This window comes from Panicum virgatum, chromosome 5N (genome assembly GCF_016808335.1).
Source record: "Panicum virgatum strain AP13 chromosome 5N, P.virgatum_v5, whole genome shotgun sequence".
Classification (NCBI taxonomy): domain Eukaryota; kingdom Viridiplantae; phylum Streptophyta; class Magnoliopsida; order Poales; family Poaceae; genus Panicum; species Panicum virgatum.
This window is the reverse complement of record NC_053149.1, coordinates 41,604,297-41,626,294: the sequence shown is the minus strand read 5'-3', so window position 1 is coordinate 41,626,294 and position 21,998 is coordinate 41,604,297. Positions and strand designations below refer to the sequence as shown.

At 44.9% G+C, this 21,998-nt stretch overlaps 1 non-coding gene across 1 annotated transcript; it reads right to left on the bottom strand.

Annotated features, from left to right (window-relative positions):
* Positions 1 to 1,161: 1,161 nt before the first annotated feature.
* On the bottom strand, positions 1,162 to 1,268 carry LOC120677148. Its single transcript, XR_005676209.1, has one exon. It is a non-coding gene; the product is annotated as a small nucleolar RNA R71 (small nucleolar RNA).
* Positions 1,269 to 21,998: the final 20,730 nt, after the last annotated feature.

Here is a 21,998-nt window from a genome sequence, read left to right as displayed (position 1 = left end):
GGAAGACTAATCCTATCCTCTCAATGGTGGTCATTCTCCCCGATGTCCCTAATTTCCCGGCACCTGCAGCTCTAAGCAACACAGCTAACGTAACTTATCCATTAACATGATTAGTATAACAGGAATCTTTGTCTATGCTCCCACTAACCTTAGGATTGCTTGTTATTTCTTTATTCATGAGAGTTGGCTGTTCTGTGTGTGTCACATTACCCCTGATTATCTTTATCATATATCACTTACCCCTGTATAGTCAGTGGTCTTCATCTTGCTCATACGTGTTATGGTTATGTAACTAAGTAAATACACTTTACACCACCTAGCCATCCTTTGGGAAAATATAAATAACGATACCCTGAATACTTCCGGGTGAAATGCTACAACGGTATATCCGTGCGCTTGCGGATCCTTCTGTAAACATTAAGACATACCACACGGCATTTTCGAGGCGCCGTTGCTAGGAACTAACCACTCCTAGTGATGACACTAAGAAATGCCAACAAGCATTTCTGGCGCCGTTGCTTGGGATGGCACTAGGTGTAAAGTATATTTACTAAAGTATATAAACATGGCAATATAAGTAAGAGGTAGCTACTGCTTATACAGGCTAATGTGTTTATCTTTTTGTTTTCTCCTGATTGGATGAAAACAGGGTAGTGTATGTCTGGTTTCTCCTTGCCGACAAATTTCATTGAAAATCCCGAGAAGTTCGTGAGAAGGGTCCGACCTCGCGTCGTTCCTCCTCCGATCTCGCAGTCGACAGGTGAACCAGCTTCCCAAGCACCATCAACTGAACTCATGGCTGAGAAGACTCTCCACGACTTCTCCGTCCCCTCAGCTGCCAATGTGGCAACTGGACCCAACGTTGATGTTGGGGACGTGAACTTTGAGCTGAAGTCCAGCGTCATAAACATGGTGCAGGCTAGCCCATTCTGTGGCAAGCCGAATGAGGACGCCAACGCCCATCTCCAGAACTTTCTGGAGCTTTGCAAGACCGTAACCATACGGGGCGTTACGGCTGATGCTATCAGGCTTCGCCTGTTTCCTTTCTCCCTCCTGGGGAAGGCAAAACAGTGGTTTTATCAGAACAAGGAAGCCGTTAGCACGTGGGACAAATGTTCCACGGCGTTCCTTGCTAAGTTCTTCCCATTGGGCAAAACCAATGCCCTACGTGGAAGAATTTCAAGTTTCCAGCAGACAGGAATTGAATCCATCCCAGAATCTTGGGAAAGGCTGCAAGATTACATACTCACATGTCCTCATCATGGGATGGACGAGTGGCTCGTGCTACACAGCTTCTACAATGGGCTAACGACTACATCCAGAGCCCATCTTGATGCTGCTGCTGGAGGAGCCTGTCTTGATCTCACGATTGGCAAGGCTACGGCCTTAATTGAAAAGATGGTCTCCAACCAGGGCTAGAACGAGGATTGTTCCCAGCCCAGAACCAAGGGCGGAATGCATACCGTCAAGGAGACGGACATGATCGCCGCCAAACTGGACCTCCTACTCAAACATCTGCACGAAAGGGCAGAATTCAAGAAACACAAAGAAAACTACGCCCAAGCTATGAACTCGTACTCAGCGTGCGAAGTTTGTGGTGATGGTGGACATTCGGGGAATGACTACCCCGAGATCCGTGAAGATGCAGCATACATCATCAACAACAACAACAACAACAACAACACCGGGTTCCGTTCACAAGGAGGTCAGGTGTGGGGTCAATCACCCCCACCATTCCAAGGAGGAGGTAACAACTATAACTCAAATTTCAATTCGAATTTTAATTCAAACCAACCCTCCTTGAGAGACTTAGTCTTTGGCCAAGCTAAAATAAATGAGTCTCTAAACAGAAAGCTTGCTGCCAATGATAAAATTTTGGAAAGTATTCATGCAAAAGTTGAAACTCTTTCTTCTGCTCATAAAAATCAATTAAGTTTCAACAAAATGATAGAAACACAGCTGGCTCAGTTGCACGCTGCTGCTCCTATCTCTGAAGACAGGAAGATTCCGGGGCAACCCGAATCTTCCGTCGAAACTGCAAATATGGTATCTACCGGGCGGGGCAACCTTCCCCGGCAGACTTCTCGAACAAACCATGCAGGCAGGTACAATCCCCCAAAGAATGATACCTGGGATGGCCTGGTGGCAGCGATTCAAGAAGATCCAAGGGTCCCCATGATTAGCTGCTCAATCTTCGATCAATACTATGAGCACGCGCTCTGCGACCTGGGGGCCAGTGTCAACATTATGCCCATGGTGATTTACGAAAAACTCTTATACCCTGCTCTCTCCTCAACAAACATGTGTGTGCAGCTCGCAGACTCTACAATAAGGTATCTCGAAGGGATAGCCAAGAACGTCCTGGTCCGCATACGTGACTCCTTCGTCCTTACAGACTTCATGGTCATGGATATAGAGGGTGACCTCGGAATCGAGCTCATTCTTGGGCGACCATTCCTGAGGGCCGCCAGAGCAAGAATCGACGTAGGAAGAGGAGAAATCCGCTTCCGCATCGGGAAGGAGGACATGTTCTTCAAATTCAAATAGAGGGAAGAGCAGTGCATCCTGCACCGACAGGATGATGAAGGGCATGCAATTTGGGATGCACCAGAATCCCCATAGCCAGAACCTACGACCACACGATCTAGAAGAAGATGATCAAAGAAGGTGTGACGTAAGGTCGCAAGCTCGTCCTCGTCCAATTCTCCAGGACGAGCTGAGCAGTGGTAATCACAGATGGAGAAAGGTCCCACTCGTCAGACTCTAAACGGCGAGCCCTTGCCGAAGGTAAATCGGTACGTATCTCATAATCACCCTCCATTATTTTTCTTTTCTTGATTTTTTTCGATTTTTCCCACTGCATGTTTGAATTTTCTAAAACACCCATGCATGCTAGAAACTTTTCTAGCATTTTTTCTTTCTTTTACAAAAAATCCAAAAATATTTCCGAGCATGAAAATCCTTTGAAAAATAAATTTAAGTATCTTTCGAAGCAAAGTTTGGCTGGGCACCGAAGTTTTCAAAACATATGGCCGTTAGAGAGGCCCTAGGCCCTGGCTGTCAGCCAGTGGGCCCACAGGGGGGCCGGCGGAACCCTAGGGTCGGCCGACCCCACCTGGCAACGGCTCTCTGCCAACTTTTTTCCAATGGATAGTGAACGTTGTGTGCAGCTCCTAGCCGTTGTGCCCGGGCATTCTCCCTTTAAATAGAGTCCGAGGGGTGGGTGTTGAGCTCTCTCACTCAACTCTCATTCACTCACTCTCTCTCAAACTCTCTCAAACTTTGCTCTCGGATTTTCATTGGATTTTTGCTCAAAATTTGAATTCAATAGACCTCTCTCTTTCATTTCTTTGCTGCAATAAAGAAGGAGCAACTCACGGGTAAGATCATTCAATTCGGTTTCACTAACGTAGCCCATTTCGAGTTGCACTTGTGTTTGTTCCATCATGAAAGGCTTAGGGCGGAAGGGTTCTGGCGCATTCAAGAAGATGACGGCTGGAAGTTCATCCCGTTCTCGGGGTGGCTCGAGCTCGTACACACCCGAACCTACGCCTACACCAAGCACGATGGACTATGAAGAAGAAGAACAACACGAAGAGATGCAAGCCGAACCGCAAGCCGGGGTCATAGAGATTGATGTGAAAGATGAATCGTACCTCGACTTGTGGGATGATCGTGAATGACAAGGCTACGCCATCCTCAAGAACAGAAGCTTCATCCACACCCGAGCCTTCGATCCGGACCTCCTCATCAAAACAGGTATGTACAAAGACTTCTTTAATATTTGGCACGAAATTGGATGGGATAACTTCGTTCCCATTGAGGAGTATGGTTCTTGACTCCTCACCATCCAATTTCTTTGCACTCTTCGGGAGGGGGAAAACGGGGTTTATTTTTTACTTTTCGGGAAAGAATATTTGTTTTCTTGGAAAACTTTTGCCGGCCACCTCTATTTCAACAAACGCTGGCCTATTTCTTTGGACCAAGTTTGCCGAGGTTTTAATCGTCATGAGTTTTGGGGCCGGATTTCAGGTCAAGTTGTCCATGGCAAGTTTGCACCTCGGTGTAGCGATATTCAGAATCCAACTCTTCAGTTGATGCACAAGTGGTTGACCATCACTCTCTTTCCGAGGGATGATGTCCGACCCGTGCGCAATGATGAGTTGCTCATTTTATATGCCATGGTCAACAAGATCAAAATCTCCCCCGTGCAAGCTTTGGTTAAGCAATGGCTTATGAATTTCAAGATGACGGATCCTATTGAGTGCACTTCTTTGATTACCCGCATCGCTACACGTATCGGTGCCTTAGAGGGGAATTCTATTCCTTTCATTGAGGGCGACCATGCATATATCGATGAGGACTATTTGATCCAAGGTCACACACTTAAGAAAGGCCCGAATGACTCTTTGATTTTCTTCTACATGGGCTATACGAATGAGATTCCGCTGCCCAATGCGGAGTTCCATTTGTATAATTGTCATTCGCTAACCATCCCTCTCGTTCCACGAGAAGGGGGTCGTAGGCACAGATCTTCTGGTTTGCCTAGCAGGATGACAAGAAGCAGGACCAGAAGGGAGGTAGAGCCGACACCACCGCCTCAGCAGCCACATCACTCACATCACCATGAGGCTGGTGGTTCGTCATGGCACAGTGCCAGCACTGAGGAGTGGACACGGCAGGCACCAGTCTGCCGGTCCACTAGTTCCAGCTCTGGTGGAGCCCCGAACCTCATCAGACGGACGTCTTCGTCCCGAGGTTTCGGTGCCATCACCCAGCAGCTAGGTGAGCTGCGGGTGCAGGGCGACAACATACAAGAGACGCTGAACCAACACTCAAGCATGGCAGCGTCACACCGGCGAGAGACTCCATGACATGGAGCAGTCGCAGTTACAGCGACAGGAGGAGTGGAGGGCGTACTGTCGCTGGACGGGTTTCAACCCCGATCAGCCGTAGTAAGCCTGAAGCTAACTTGGGGGAGGACTCCCAAAAGAGGTAACTTGTATCATTTCTATTTACCGCTTTCATAACCTTGCATGAAACCCATAAAAATTTGCAAAATAAAAAAATCCATAAAAATTTGCATAACTAAAAATACATAAAAATTTGCAAAACTTAGAAAGTACCAAAAATATTTTAATATGTGTAGTAAGCATGGTGTAAGTTTTCCTTGTTGAGATGATGAATAGTTGCTCTGTTAATTTCCTTCATATGCTTAGTTACAACTTTATGCTCTACCTAGTTTTGGGTTTGGTGGCTTAAAATGTTCATACCTTAAACTTGAAACTTGTGGGTAGCAGAAAGTATGATCCAAATCTAAGTTGTTGTGAGCTATGATATGGTCAAATAGAGTTGCTATGATCTTCTCCTAAGTGATACTTGACATCCGGAGTATTTAATTTTTGAAAACACAAAAATATAATAAAGTTCCTCGATGATATGAAATTCCTATCCAAAGCCATATGTTGATTTCATTGCAAAACCTTCCACATATGCAGCTTGCTATCTCATTGAGTTTTGTCAAATTGTTGCGACCCTTAGTGAGATTCATTTCATACTCCCATGATCAAGATCACGTACACATTTCAACCACATGCTATGCTTCTACACTAGAAGAAAGCAAAAATTCCATCCATCCACAAAATAAAACTCCATGTTCATATATGACACTACTCTCTCTCAAAAATATGCCAAGGATATGGGGCTATGCAAAAAGAAAAAAAAATAAAAAGATGCATACCCAAAGAAGGTATGCCACATGCTTAGGCATTTCAAAAAAAAAGAAAAAAAAGAAAAGAAAAGATAGCCCCTTATCCAAAAAGAAAGAAAAAGAGAGAGATGGTGCATACAAAGGAGTTCATACACCATCTACCAAAAATGTCCACACACTTGCACATCTTGATCAAGGTTTATGACTTTGTTTCTCCTTTGGATCCGCTCTTTGACTTACCAAAATATGAGAAGCTGGTATGCCTTCAAATCATCCATACCTACAGCTCCACAAAAATAGCTATTAGAGATAGGTTGAGGAAGAAAGGCACGGTACAAAGCCTTGGTGAGGAATTATACACATTGAGTGATCCGAGAGATTATCCGAGGAACTTTATAAATTTCTTTTGAAAAACTTTACAAAACCTCCGAATTGACAGTTGAGCTAAAGAGAAAGAAATATGAGCACTCTATGATACCGTTCTGACTCTCAACCGCCAAAGATGAGGTGAAGCTATAAGCACCACAAGAATAAGATAAGAGGTAAGAACAAAAGGCCAACTTATTCAAAATCAAGGTAAGAAGCATTTGGTTGTGCCTAAGTATGAGTTGGAAATTCAACATTGTAGCAACTCCTGATCAACAACGAGCGCCTTGTCTTGCTCAGGGACGAGCAAAAGGCTAGCTTGGGGTGTTGTTGACGATCGTTAATTGCGAAATATGACCGTCAACTATACTCAATAAAGAAGGAAAACTATACCTCTTACTCGCATATTTGTATCACTAACCTAGCTCCACAGTTGTTTTCGAGAATTTATGATTTCAGGAGCACAAGTTCGGAATAAGACGAAAACACGACGAATACGCAGACATAAGTCACAGACGATCGTGTCCTGTGTAAACATGAGCAAAGGAGGCCCACAAACCAGAGCAAACCGACCAACCAAGCCCCGGCACCGACCATCTGACATCAGGACCCACCAGGCAGTGTACCAGAGAAGGACGGTGGCCAGAGGAGGGAAGAGGGGGTCGACCGACCCCCTATGGAAGGTTTTCCCACTGAGTTTTGGCGGGAAGACTGATCCTATCCTCTCAATGGCGGTTATGCATGTTTCCATGTATAGAGATGGCGGGAACCGACCTCTCTAGCTATAAATGGGGCCTCGCACCACTCTCTCTCACACACACCACTTGGAAGCCTCTCTCTCTCTCTCTACACTCTCTTGTGACTTGTACTCCTTAGGGTAGTGGAGCTAGGCTAGTACTTCATCTCCTTAGCGAATCCAGTCGTCCTCGGGGTCGGCGAGCAATCCTCGGCCTCTGGTATGGCTTTGTATTCCGACTTTCTTTATATTAATCATTCAGAGTTCGTTATTGGTTATCTTGCTATGTTCGTAGCTTGCTTAGCCTTGATCTATGCTTTATTAAGTTATATTAGTTGCATGCTTAGACCAGATGATCTGGGTAAGGATATCGGTTCGTTGTGCTTTCGGGCTTGCCTTAGCATCTTACCTGTCCATCCGAAGGGTGTGGGACCCGGGGGTGCTAGGGTAGTGACCTCATATGCGGGTGTTGACACTCCTTAGAGCCCCAATTTACGTACCGCAAGTGCACGGATTGTGGTAGCTTTTCCCTTAGAGTACTCCCCCAAGGTTTATCAATCCGTGGATCGGAAGCGAACCGACTAGGGTTTACCATCTAACCTATCGAACCTATCCTAAACATGAAGCGAAGATTGCATATAAACTGAACACTTGATAGATATGAATGAAGCATAAGTGTTCATCGCACCCACAACCGTAGATGAGATAACACAACCAAGGAGCTAGGGCCTATCGTCTCTAGGTACAGTTCTAGTCAAAAAGGTGATCAAAACATAGATTGCATCTCAACTAAAGGTACACAAAATCATCTCTCAGAAAGACGGCTCGCAAGCGGCCTACTTTCCCAAGGTCGCTGGTGCGAGGTGCGTGTCGACGCCTAACGTTTCCCAAAGCTTTACCCCAAATGCCCACCAAGTGCTCTTACTCGAAGCTCCTCCTCTTGGTGGCCGCGCCACGACTCCCATGATACTCGCCATCGATCCTATTCCACATCATGTCGTCGCTAGGCTTTTCCCTCCGCCATGCTGTCACCACACCGGGGTAATCAACCAACTAGCTAAAACACGCTACCTCAACATATCCGCAAGATATAGACTAATCACCACGAATAGATCTAATCTTACTATGAACATATGGATGCATCACATATGAGAAAGAAAGCATGCATTGAAGTAGACCAAAGTCGAGACAACTAGAATAAAGAGTAGATTGATATCACCATCGTGTGTGTCCATACCCCGACAAATGTTGGGGATGACTCCCGAACTCCACCATGGCACAACCTCGCAGGGAGGCCATGGCGGCTAGGGGTGGCCTAAGCCATCTCCTAGGTACCTTTGAAGACTTGCGGCGGCCGTCGTCTCCCTCCGGCCTTGGCCCTAGGTTTTTGTCGAGTTCTGGGTGGATTGATTCCCCGAGTTGAATAAGGTGCGAGTTATTTACAAGCCGAGGAAGCCCCCGGTCGAAGGGGAGGCCGAACCGCCTCGAAAACGGGCTAGGCCGGTCCGTCGGCCTCATGGGCCTAGGCCGGCCGGCCTACCCTCTTTCGGGACCGCCTTAGTCTCATCTTTCGCGTGTAGACTCCTCGCATCTTCTAGAGTTTATGTTCTTCACGATTACACCCCTTTGGACGTCGTTATCTTGGAGATATCTTCGAGGAAATGATAGGATAGAGAATCTTTCCTTAAATCTTCATTTGCTTTGCGTAATCCCGAAGTATCTTGATCTCATCTTCGTGGGCTTGGTCCTTTGGGCTCTCTTGGAGGATGGATGTGCATGAATGGGCTTCGAATCAACATGGGATTTGGTCCTTCCTTTGGGCTTTGGCCTTCGTCTTTCTCCGTGTTAGCGCTCGATCACGGGCCTCGTCATTTCATGCTCCAAAATAGGCCAAAAACCTGCAAAAACGAAGTTTCTCCAAAATATATGTGCAAATATGAAAATGACCAATAATTAGGCCGGGGTTCGGACGGTTAGTGATTTTGATATTAAATTCATACCATTATCAAGGATAAACAAGGGATAAAATGGGAACTTAAGGAGCGCCAACATTCCCCCCATGCTTAAACCTTACTCGTCCTCGAGTGAGTCCAAGAGTTTTGCTTATAAAGAAATCAGCGTTGCCCCTCAATATCCTCTCTGCACTTAGTCATACATAACAAGACATATTGCTCTCTCAAGTATTTAGCATTTAAGTTCATGTTGTGACCGGCTACTTTTTCATTATGGAAGATAGACTAGCAACTAAAGAATAAGCCACAATAATAAATAAATGCAATGCTCTCAAACTTAAGCGAACTTCGAACATTTACCTTGTTTCATCGTGAAGAGTTTTCACAAGAATGCATATTAAACATAAGTGAGGTTCTCTTGCAAAAGATCATGGAAATACTCATCTCATCAAGTCTCTCAAGCCTACATTAGATTGTCTTCAACCTATTCTACTCATATATAAAAGTGGAAGGCTTATGTGGAGCTTGGTAGGTAAAAACAATCCTAGCAAAACATTATATCTGAAATATTGTCAAACTAAGAGAGAGATCTATTGGATTTACTGAGATTTGTCAAAAAGGCCATTGGAAAATAATGTTGGAGAGGGAGAAGGATGAAAAACACATATTTAGATAGGTGGACATGTGCAAGTGGCAAATGGATGATCCCGAGAAACAAATGAAGTTCTCGTTATCGGATTGCACATGGTTGGAAGATTTGAGTATGTAATAATTCTTCAAAGTAACTTGGAAAATTAATGAAGCCAAAAAGAGCTAAGGAGTATTTTATTCTTCTCTTTTATTCTTTCATTTTTCTTTTCTTCTCTTTTTTTCATTTTCTATTTTTCTCTTTTTCTTTCTTTTTGCTCCTTAGAACTTTTGATAACATAGAATACTTACCCAGCCACCCCCCCCCCATGCTTGAACAAATGCTCGTCCTCGAGTATGAATAGTGGGAGAACCAACTAGCTAGGGTAAGTATCTCAAATTCACCTTCTTCTTCGTAGAACCTCTTGAATCTCCGGGGAGCCTTGTCTCCCAAAACTTTTCTTTATATGGTCCCCTTGATTCTTTTGATTCCGTCGAAATAATAATCCATACTCAAATTGGGTTGTGGTCAAGGAGGTAATCACAAAAAGATATTTTTGGTTTAAGGTGGATATCCAGCGAGGTTTGCAAAATCCCCGAAGTAGAAACTCACAATGCATGGATAAATAGGCTAGCAAAAAGAAGGTTACACAAAAAAAACGGAATGACCAGCTTCTTAGTCTCATACCAAAGAAATCAATCTTAATCCAACTCATCAAAATATAAGTTTGCAATCTAAAGGTTTCATCATGAAAGAATATGTATGTATAGGCTTTGGTAGGTAGAACTTTGCAAGAGATTGACAAATGTAGATAACATAGGAATTAAGTTTTCAAATTAAACAACACAAGGTGTAAGGTCATCGGTAGACTTAAATCAAAGAGCAACATAGAAAATGTGGGTCTAGAATTTAGTCATTTAACCTCCACAAATAAAAGAGCCGGTATTTAAACATTTTAATTCTATTTAATTGAGAGCAAATGGTCAAGTCATATACAACATAGCGTAGGTAAAACAAAGCAGCAACTTTCATCACTTTTCCATAAGCAAGAGCAAATAAGAATATCATCGTGGTGAGCTCAAGGTGATGGTGGTTATCATTCATTGAAAACAAAAACAAATCTAGGTTGTACTCCTAGTAGCCATGTTATTATAGGGAGAGATAAACAAAGGTTGCATCTATGGTTGAAGGCATATATGTACAAGCATTTAGAAAAAAGAGAGAGTTGAGGAAGAATTACCGTCCTTCTCGATGCTCGTAATGAAGTGTAGCGCGGCCTCCCCCATACTTAAGCATTGTGCTAAGCATGGAAAAAGAATCATGAGCACCTTGTGGCAACCGTGATTATCTTACTCCATGAGATCTTTCTTCTTTGTCCACGAAATCCTCCCCCATGCTTAGCATGATGCTAGGCGTGGAAGGAGAAGATGGACCATCTTGCAATTCTTGAAGTCCTTCCCAAATGTGTATGAATATCATCTTCAATGTGTCTTCACCTTTGTTGCCTCAATTTCCTTCAACTTCTTCTTGTACTAAGTCATAGTCCCAATCATTACTTCACATCGTCGTCGCCTCCTTCAATTCCTCGTTGTCCCATTGCTGCCTCATCTTCACGATTTTTTCTTTCAATTTCCAGAACAGAACATGTACTGAAACATTGCTCCATTGCGAAGTGCATGAATTTTTCTTTTCAACGAGTCCTCATTCGCCCAAAATTGATTCCGAACAAGAGAGTTATATTCATTTCATCCCAGCACTGCAATCTGTCCCGACGAATTTCAGAACGCGCAACGTCCAATGTTGTTGCCATATCTCCTTGTACGGGTCTTCAAATTCATTGATCTTAGATGCGTTGGAACGGTAATTTCATGGAGCTTCTGAATATCAACTTTTTCTTCCTTGTATGTCTCTGTCCATGTGCAAAATTTGATGAAAACAGCGGGGCTTGCTCTCGAACTTCGGAGGTGTTGACGAATTTGATTTCTTCTTTGATCACGAATTCATGGGAACGCTTTGTCAAGCCTGCAAAACAGTTCAAGTGCACAATCTACCCCCAAGGTGACAGTTGGGAATAGAAACAATCGCCAACACACCAAAAACATCCCCTAAGATACTTAACTTGTGGCATAATTAGTCTAGTGAAAATTAAACCTAATGGGTGTATGTGAATGCAAGTGGGAGGTGTGTGTATGCGAATGCGAGGAAAATGGATTGCTATTTTGGTCAAAAAAGCTTAAAGATGGAGGTCCGCAAACAAGTTTAAACACCACGTTTACACAAGATTACAAAAGGTAAATGCTATCATGATAAGCATTACATGGATAGAGAGCATACATCAATAAGATTGAGACCAAGCTAGCAAAATGAGGGCCTGAACAATGGAATGGATGCAAAGTGCAAATGCAAAGTTAGCAAAAACAAGTGTTAGCTAGGTTGAAAGGACCTTTCGATGTCGTTCCGCTACTAGCTTATTCAAAAACAATTGCTAAGAGTGACAAAAAGCCTTCTCGACACTTCATAAGAAGTGAGGCTTTTGTCAATGAAAAGGTTATTTATCAAAAAAGACCAAGCAACCGAGCTAACAAGATTTTAGAAGTAGGTTTATGGGTTTCCTATATTTTTGGCTTAAAACAAAAATTTTGAAGAGAGAGTGTTGGGTATAGAAATTCTATCTAGGGTGGTTTATAAAAAAACTAGAGAGAAACAAAAGTTAGTTTTTTTTGAAAGAAAAACATAACCTATGATTTTAGGATTGCTCTATGAGTGGTTTTCCTAAGGGTTTTAGGATCTCAAAAGCGAGGCTAGTCAATGTTTTTTTAAAAAAGACTTTTTTTTAAAATGCAACATGCAATGCAATGTAAGGGTCAGACGAACAACATGGTATGCAATGCAACACGAGGTGGGTGAACAAAATGATATGACATGATGAGGTGGTCTAAAACAAAACAAAAAGTTAGCCTAAATTAACTAGCCACAAGTTTAGAATCAAAGAGCGGTGCAACACTTCATATTTCCCTCTAAAAGGACACAAATAAAAAGACTCTAAACACTAATAGGCACACAAAAAGGTCTACAAGTTTCCCAAGATCAAATAACAATGTGCTCCCTCAATAACATTTAGAATGAACAACATGAAGTTGTGGTTTTTGTTAGAGCAATGGTACAATGTTACTTGATATTCCGATTAAAGAGTGCAATGTAGACGGTCATATTAATATATATAAATAGATAAATAAAATGAATGGGTTGCCTCCCGCAAAGCGCTTCATTTAAAGTCATGGAGCTTGACTTTCTCACATACCTTCTCATTGATGTAAAGCAATGGTCCTTCGTGCGAGAATTCGAATTGTCCATGCAGCTTGTATGGATGACGCCTTTAGTAATCCATCGTGGTTCGCTCTTAACATCTTCATGCGTTGAATGTTGTCACTCGTGCCTTCCTTTGCCAACATCCTTGGGGCCCTTATTTTGTCCTGAGCTTCTCAATTCGATCATGCATGCTTGATGAAACCACAACCCAAGCTCCTCTTCATTGTTGGCATCCTTATCTCCTTCACCTTGTTCTCGTCACGTTGCTCTTCGCCTCTCCTTCGTGGATTTTCCTCTGCGTTCAGAATAGAACATATACCAAAATATAGCTCTATTGAAAAGTTTATGAAATTACCTTTCCAACAAGTGGTCATTCGCTTTAAACGGAGTCCAAACGAGAGAGTTATGACCGTTTTACTTTAGCACTGCGTGCTGTCCAAAAAAATTCAGAGTGCACGACCTTCGATGTTTTGGCCATAACTTCTTGTGGGAAACTTCGATTGACTTCATTCTTGATTCGTTGGAACCGGAACTTCATGGGGCTTTTGAATATCCAAAAATATGCTGCAATTTTTTTCTGAGGTCGAGCAGAATATTGATGATAACAATGACTTCTTACGAATCGATCCGAAGATGTCGATAATCTTGATCTTGTGGTCTTTGGAGCGTCTTGTTGTGCATCCTTGGCTTCAAGGTCATCACCATTGATTCACCAGCGAGTAGCATGGCTCCAATGGTCTGTCTCCATGGTTCTTTCTTTGCCTAAGATGTCAGGATCGAAGGAGGCTCTCGTGCTTTGTGTCGATGATCAGAGTGGTCTCTTTCTTTGATTGTACTTGACTAGAAGCTTTTTGAGCATCCCATGGAGAAGATGGGTGGCATAATGGTTCCTCTAATCTTGTTGCCTCCAGCATTGGTCGACTTCAAATCATCAACTTTTGTGCACAAGGTCCTCCAAACATCTTGCAACATCGTCATCACTTTCTCCTTTGTTTGTTGCTGCCTCTTCTTCATTGAATTCCTTGACCATCCTGCACAGAACATGTACCAAAATTCTACTCCATGGAAAGCCTTATGAAATAACCTTTTCAACGAGTGGTTATTTGACTCTGGATGAAGAAGTTATGGTCGTTTTACTCCGGCACTACGCTCTGTCCCGAGACACTTCAGAACGCGCAGCGTTGAAAGATTTTACCATAACTCTTCACACCGATCTCCAAAATTCATGATTCTTGATGCGTTGGAAAGAAGGCTTGATGGAGCTTTACAATATACAATTTTATCTCATGGTACTTCTCTGATCATGGATGAAAATCTCATCACAACAGCAGTACTTTGGAGATGATGATGATCCGATCGCATGATTTTCTTTTTGGGCATGCTTCATCACCTATGGCTTGGACAAAGAAATCTCCAAGAGACATTAGCCAAAGTTGACACGGTGACATACCTTTTTCATCTTTACTTGTTTTGAGGGTGGGCTCGATAGCGGATGCTGGGACACTAACAAAAGTTAGCACCTATCACTAAAGAGCGGGTCTTCACGTAGCCATCAACTTGCTTGAGTGAGATTGGACTTGTCAAAGTACGGACATTGGGAACTTCTCAATCACTTTGTGTCTAGGGTTTTACCTGCATTCATGGACACAAACAAGAAACACAGGATATATGCAATAATGAAATTAGGGTTAGTCCAAAAAGATAGAGAGATCTCCCAAGGGTTCGAGTTGCCGATCCCCGGCAACGACACCAGAAAAGCTTGTTGACACTCCTTAGAGCCCCAATTTATGTACCGCAAGCACACGGATCGTGGTAGCTTTTCCCTTAGAGTACTCCCCCAAGGTTTATCAATCCGTGGATCGGAAGCGAACCGACTAGGGTTTACCATCTAACCTATCGAACCTATCCTAAACATGAAGCGAAGATTGCATATAAACTGAACACTTGATAGATATGAATGAAGCATAAGTGTTCATCGCACCCACAACCATAGATGAGATAACACAACCAAGGAGCTAGGGCCTATCGTCTCTAGGTACAGTTCTAGTCAAAAATGTGATCAAAACATAGATTGCATCTCAACTAAAGGTACACGAAATCATCTCTCAGAAAGGCGGCTCGCAAGCGGCCTACTTTCCCAAGGTCGGTGGTGCGAGGTGCGTGTCGATGTCTAAGGTTTCCCAAATCTTTACCCCAAACACCCACCAAGTGCTCTTACTCGAAGCTCCTCCTCTTGGTGGCCGTGCCACGACTCCCATGATACTCGCCATCGATCCTATTCCACATCATGTCGTCGCTAGGGCTTTTCCCTCCGCCATGCTGTCACCACACCGGGGTAATCAACCAACTAGCTAAAACACGCTACCTCAACGTATCCGCAAGATATAGACTAATCACCACGAATAGATCTAATCTTACTATGAACATATGGATGCATCACATATAAGAAAGAAAGCATGCATTGAAGTAGACCAAAGTCGAGACAACTAGAATAAAGAGTAGATTGATATCACCATCGTGTGTGTACATACCCCGACGAATGTTAGGGATGACTCCCGAACTCCACCATGGCACAACCTCGCAGGGAGGCCATGGCGGCTAGGGGTGGCCCTAAGCCATCTCCTAGGTACCTTCGAAGACTTGCGGTGGCCGTCGTCTCCCTCCGGCCTTGGCCCTAGGTATTCGTCGAGTTTTGGGTGGATTGATTCCCCGAGTTGAATAAGGTGCGAGCTATTTATAAGCCGAGGAAGCCACCGGTCGAAGGAGAGGCTGAACCGCCTCGAAAACGGGCTAGGCCTGCCGGCCTCATGGGCCTTGGCCGGCCGGCCTACCCTCTTTCAGGACCGCCTCAGTCTCATCTTTCGCGTGTAGACTCCTCGCATCTTCTAGAGTTTATGTCCTTCACGATTGCACCCCTTTGGACGTCGTTATCTTGGAGATATCTTCGAGGAAATGATAGGATAGAGAATCCTTCCTTAAATCTTCATTTGCTTTGCTTAATCCCGAAGTATCTTGATCTCATCTTCATGGGCATGGTCCTTTGGGCTCTCTTGGAGGATGGATGTGCATGAATGGGCTTCGAATCAACATGGGCTTTGGTCCTTCCTTTGGGCTTTGGCCTTCGTCTTTCTTTGTGTTAGCACTCGATCACGGGCCTCATCATTTCATGCTCCAAAATAGGCCAAAAACCTGCAAAAACGAAGTTCCTCCAAAATATATGTGCAAATGTGAAAATGACCAATAATTGGGCCGGGGTTAGGACGGTTAGTGATTTTGATATTAAATTCATGCCATTATCAAGGATAAACAAGGGATTAAATGGGTACTTAAGGAGCGCCGACAGCGGGCATGGTGCCCGGGTATGCGGGATCCTTTGGATATGACGGTGCTCCACGGTGTGACTGGGGTAGACCGCAGGTGGTGACAGCCCTGTCGGTCCGCCGGGAAGCTGCTTCTCGGTTAGAGTACTCCCCGACGTTCGGGTACGGTGTAGGAGTTCATGCAAAGATGAAACGGGACTGGATGTTCTCCAGTGCGGGTCATTCTCCCCGATGTCCCTAATTTCCCGGCACCTGCAGCTCTAAGCAACGCAGCTAACTTAACTTATCCACTAACATGATTAGTATAACAGGAATCTTTGTCTATGCTCCCACTAACCTTAGGATTGCTTGTTATTTCTTTATTCATGAGAGTTGGCTGTTTTGTGTGTGTCACATTACCCCTGATTATCTTTATCATATATCACTTACCCCTGTATAGTCAGTGGTCTTCATCTTGCTCATACGTGTCATGGTTATGTAACTAAGTAAATACACTTTACACAACCTAGCCATCCCTTGGGAAAATATAAATAACGATACCCTGAATACTTCCGGGTGAAATGCTACAACGGTATATCTGTGCGCTTGCGGATCCTTCTGTAAACATTAAGACATACCACACGGCATTTTCGAGGCGCCGTTGCTAGGAACTAACCACACCTAGTGATGACGCTAAGAAATGCCAACAGTGATTTGAATTTCTTGGTGGGGATTGTTGGAATTATGGGCTTGACCCATTTATTCTAATCAATGCAATAAAAGAATTTAAAGCCCACAATTAAATGCTAGGAAATCAATTGCTTAATTCCGTATCGGGATTTGAGGAGGATCTCAACCGACTTAAAGGGTGGACCTTGTGTACACCTCTTGTGAAGTCGGTAAGAGGAGGTCGGTGAACCACACGCGCACGCGCGCTCGCTCGCGTCACTGAGCCGGACCGAGGGTGTGGGCGAGGGCGTGGGTGTGGCGCGGCGTAGCCGGCTGGACGGGCGGTGCGTGTGCGTGTGCGTGGCGCGGCCGGACGTGACGTGCAGGTGCAGGTGCAGTGCGACGTGATGTGCTGAGATGAGAGAACGTTTTGCTGTTGAAAGCATTAAAACAGAGACAATAAAACGTTGGCATTAACAGGTGAATGATGACACAGAATAAAACCTTTGCGATTAATGAGATTCCTGTGACTCAATTGCACCAGTAATTGCTGCTCATCAAAGCCCATTATGACGTCCAGGTTCGTTGAATCTGAGGCACCTCCAAGCCTATATAAACCAGGCCCTCCTCCACTCATTCTAACAACACAAGCACTCTTGCTTCAGGTACTCCTGCTTAGGAGACCTCTCCCTTCTCCCTCTGCTGCCTTTCTGCATTCCCATCGCTAGCGCTGCGCGCATAGCTCTAGCGAGAGCAGGCCTCCGGAACCTCTGCTCGCTGAAAGTCCTGCACGGGACACGGGCAATCAGGTTTTGGGGGAGCGTCTTGATGCGACTGCTCGCTCCCTGAATGACTACTTTGTCTACATCCCGGCGTGAACGAAAGAATACTTCGTCTACTTCCTGGTGACTGTTCGTGGGACTGCACTGCGAACCTCTTCCTGCATCGACGTCGTTCGGCTACTTCAGGCAAGGCCAGTCGAATAGAATGTCTATTCCAGCTGGTAACGGCGCACCCGGTGCCTTCGGCACTGGTCCCGCATTGGGATACACTTTAAACCTATTCTGGTTTAATATTTTGTTCATGCTTATTAGTGAGAATAACATGAACACTAGCACATATTTTGTTCACACATTATCACTCTTTTATGCCATAAAATTTCTAGTAATACTTGGAATTAAAATATACCGAAAATTGCCAAGTTCTCTAACAGTACCTTACCTTTTTTGTAACTACCCGATTAGGCATAGAACTAGCTGCAGTACAAAGGAAACTACCCGATTGTATTGTAGTAGGACTCTAACTGTACTCGATTAGGACTTTCCATGTAATCCTGTCCCCTCGGATATATAAGGGCGGGCAGGGATCCCCTCAAAACATCATCAACACCTAAGGCAATACAAATCACCACACAGGACGTAGGGTATTACGCAACTCGCGGCCCGAACTTATCTAAATCTTTGTGTTCCTTGCACCATCGAGTTCCAGAGCAGTCGATCCCTACTTACAAACCTTACTGCTAAGGGTATCCCTGAGCAGGCTTGGTGGTAAACACCGACATCACCCTTATTGATTTGTGTGTAAAATTCAGTCATGATGCCATTCCTAACTATGTGCATCTCAATTGAAAATATTTCACTGTCATCATTGTTGTATTTTGCATGTTAACTAGTTTTTTAATTCACATTTGTTATTTGCAACCATGAAATTAACACAATGCTGACTCGTTATTGGAAAGTACATTTGGAAATAAAATTGCAATAGAGCGAGGAGCTTGCCACTGGCGCATCTTTGAGGGAGGAGCAAAGCTTTGTTGCCATTGCAAGATTGATGATAGTGGCAAGAACAGTCGGTTGGCTGCGCAGGAAACAAGCAAAAACTTATTCCTGAGTATTAGTGATATGTTTCTTCAGGGCTGAAGGTTTAGCCTGCTTCATTAAAAGTATTATATTGTGTAAAACCTATTGTCCGTTAGGTGTAGTCAGGGCCTTTCTTTTGGCAAGGCCATGTATCTCTGTATGTATATTTTTTCTTGTGAGGCCATGTTTAGTTCTCAAAAATTTTCCTATGGTACCCATCACATCGAATCTTCGAATACATGCATGAAACATTAAATGCAGTTAAAAAATAACAAATTATATAATTTAATGTAAACGACGAGATGAATCTTTTAAACATAATTAGTTTATGATTAGACATTAACGAAAGTGCTACAATACCAAAATTCAAAAAAAATCGCGAACTAAACAAGGGCCTGATTAAAAATATTCCGCAAGGGCCTCCTTGGTGTTTCCTCGGGGAAAAAGTTGGGTGGCTGATTACAAATACCAACAATTCATTTGACTCTTCTTTCATTATTTATTCATTTGACTCTTCTTTCATTATTTATTGCAAATGTGTGCTGTTTTCTTAAAAATGAATAACTTTGGTACATGCCTGCCTACTCACATGTTGATGGCCACGGTGATGCCATCAATTCTATTATTTAAAATAGAGCATGACAACATGTCAGGGCATCAGTCTGTCCGCACTCGTCATACGCCTTTTTTAGATGCATAATAGTACATATGTAAAACACTGTAGCACTTTTGTTTGTATTTGGTAATTATTGTCCCGTCATTGGTTAACTAGGCTCAAAAATTTCGTTTCTCAAATTAATTATAGACAAACTGTATAATTAGTTATTTTGTTCAGCTACATTTAATACTTCATGTATGCGTTCAAAGATTTAATGTGATGTGGAATCTCGTAAAAATTTGGAATTTTGAAGAGAACTAAACAACGTCATACTCTAAATTCATACGCTAAAAAAATATTTTGTTCTAGTCATCGAAATTCTCTCCTCTATTCTCAGTTCTTCCGCACCCGTCATACTCTATATCTCGTTCTTTATATCAACTACCAGCAAATGTGACTCACATGTTATACACTGGCCGTGTTTGGATCCAAGGGTTAGAACTATTTGGGCTAGAGCTAATTAGCTCAAGCAAATAGCCCTCTAATAAAATAGCTCTTGACATGTTTGGATCCAAGAGCTTTTTAGCTTTTAAAGCATGTTTTCCCAATCATTGGAGCCCTATTACCTCTCTTGCTATGGTGGGCTCCAACTGAAATAGCCCAAATAATCACTCTTTGGATGAGATAGTTTTTTGAGGTAGGCTATTTACAAATAGCCAATAACTAATCCTCATGTTTGGATATTTTAGACTATTTTAGGTTAAAAATAGTTCTAGCCCTCGGATCCAAACACACATACTATTTAGTTTTTTATCCCCACCCACCCGGAACCGGAACTGCTGACTTAAAGTCAGCGGGGCAGTGTGGCTGACGTGTGGGCCACGCTCACATGGAGCTCACACGTCAGTGGCCCGAGTCCCGCTGACTTGAGTCAGCGGAGACTCTCAGCACCCACCCTACCCGCCCCATCGCCCACCCCTCTCTCCTCCCTACTCCTTCTCCCCAGGCCGGCGACGCCTGTCCTCCGACCTTCCTCGCCGGCGCGCCCATCCTTCGGACCCCTCGATGGCGGTGGGATGGACGGCGACAGGCACACCGGCCGCGCCCGCGGCCGCCACAGCCATCCCTTAGAGGTAGCGGCCTCCCTCCCTCCCCAAGCGGCGGCTGCGGCCTCGAGGGCCCGCGCCCTCCCTGCCTCCCCAAGCAGCGGCGACGAAGGCGAGGTGAGCAGGGCGGCCGGCGGCACAAGACCTAACCTCCGCTCTCTCCCGGCCGGATCCGAGGGGTCCACGGCGGCGGCGGCCGGATCCGCGCGGGGCTCGGCGGATCTTCCCTCCCGGAGCGGCGGCCAGCGGCGGCGGCGACCATGGCGCGGTGGCCTCGAGTTGGTGCTCCGCGTTGTCCTCCCTCCTCGCCCCTCCTCGTCGCTCCTCCTGGCCCTTGAGCCGGCGCGCCCGCCGCGTCCTCCTCCCTCGAGCTCCGCGGCGGCGGCCCGTCTCTCGGTGAGCTCGGCTGGCGGCGGCCCGTCTCTCGGTGGAGGAGCGGATATGCGGGACGGCCGCGGCGCGGCGGCGGTTGGGCCCAGGGCGGCACACGGCGAAGCAGGAGCTCTGGACTCTCGCGGCGCAGGGTTAAAAAAACCGCTCGGAACCGGACCGGTTACCGCGGTTACCGGTCTAACCGGTCCGGCCCGGTTCCGGATCCGGGCGGTTTTAAACCGGGGCAAATTCAAATTTTAAATTTGAATTCCAGGAAATGAAAAAATCCCAAAAAATTCACAAAAATACTTCAAGTTGCGAGGAATGTAATGGTGTCAAAATTTTTGAAATATTCATTCATTTGATATATTTTGGGGGCATTTGAATTAAAAAAAAACGGGCGGCCCATTAAGGCCCAACGGCCCGTCACCGACACATAAGGCGCCACACCCCCCAGAAGCTTCAGACCTGCGCCCCCACCCCATTTCCGCCTCCCTCTCCCTCCAGGCGGCGCCAGGAAGCCCGACCGGTGGTGACCGCCGGCCAACCGCTCGGTTAGCGCGGCTAGCCGGCCGGTAGAACCGTTTAGCCGGCCCCGGCCCGGATCTAACCGGCCGGGCGCAGCGGTAAGCCGGCCGGAATCGGCGGTAAGCCGGCCTGGGAGGTCGGTAAGCCATTTGATTTTTTCCCTTTGAGTTGATTTACAAGTATTAGATGATTTGTTTTAGGATTTAGATGTATGATCTAGGTGTAGTTAGGATTTAGGTAAGATTTAAGTGTATGACGTAAGGATTTAGGTTGATTTGATTTAGGTAGAATTGAATATTAAGGTGCATATATGTTTTTAGGATTTAGGTTGATTTAGGATTTATGTGATTGATATGTCTTTGTTGTCCATTTATGCAGATAGACAATGTCAGGTAGAGATAAAGATGTTGTATGGGAACATGGTGAAAATTTTTATCCCGGATGGCGGTGCAAGTATTGTAATACGCAGAAAGCAGGAGGTGGTGCGACTAGATTGAAACAACATTTGGCTCACCGCGGGGCGGAGGTGGTCCATTGCAGGAATGTGCCACCAGATGTGCGGGAGTATTTTCAGCGTGACATTGAGAAGGCTAGGAAGGCAACTGCTGAACGGGCTCGAGAGAGGTTGAGACGGGAGAAGGCTGCAGCGGAGGGAAACTATCCCGGTGAAGAAGAAGATGAGGAGACTCAGCTGCAGCGTGCCTTGGACCAATCGAGAGCGGAAGCAGTGTACCGACGGGGGGTGGAACAGAGAGGAGGTGTATACGAGCATGGAGGGGATAGTGGTTCGACGAGGGGGAATCCTTTGCAGAGGATGTTGCGTAGGGCAACTTCGCAGAGGGAGAGTCCTGCGGTGGAGGACTATA